Here is a 584-nt window from a genome sequence, read left to right on the forward strand (position 1 = left end):
TCTCTATACATTCCATATTGTTCACATCATGCTCTGAACTGTAATTTTCAATAACCTTGAAAAAGATCTTGTATTGTCTTTTTTGTTTATTGAAGTATTGTATACCTCTATTGCTAAATGGAGGCACGCCATACGAATGGAAAAATAGCACGTGTCAACACACTAATGATAACATCAATAGAAATATTTTTTTTTCTCTCTCTACCTAAACTACCATATATTTCATTGACGGAAAAGGAAATAAAATATCCATTAAATGCATAATTATTTAATAGTTGCCATTTAAAGCTTGTATACAGTCACTCCTCCCTCTCAATTTTGTATACCAATCTTCTCCACGCAAAGGGAGCCTCTGACAGAACTTTCTCTTCTTCGGCATTATCCTTCTGCGGCAGGCAACCGCCCTCACCACAGGCATCGCCTACGTGGTCCTAGGATGTGGTGTGTAAATAGGAACATCTAGATCTTTTCAATTTCACTTGAAACCTGTTAAAATGGAGGTGATGTCCATATCAAAAGAAAAGTGAATTTGGAGCAGCACTGGAAGCGAAAGATGCTAAGTAAAAATGTTATGCATACATTAG

This window comes from Penaeus monodon, chromosome 22, assembly GCF_015228065.2.
Source record: "Penaeus monodon isolate SGIC_2016 chromosome 22, NSTDA_Pmon_1, whole genome shotgun sequence".
Lineage (NCBI taxonomy): Eukaryota > Metazoa > Arthropoda > Malacostraca > Decapoda > Penaeidae > Penaeus > Penaeus monodon.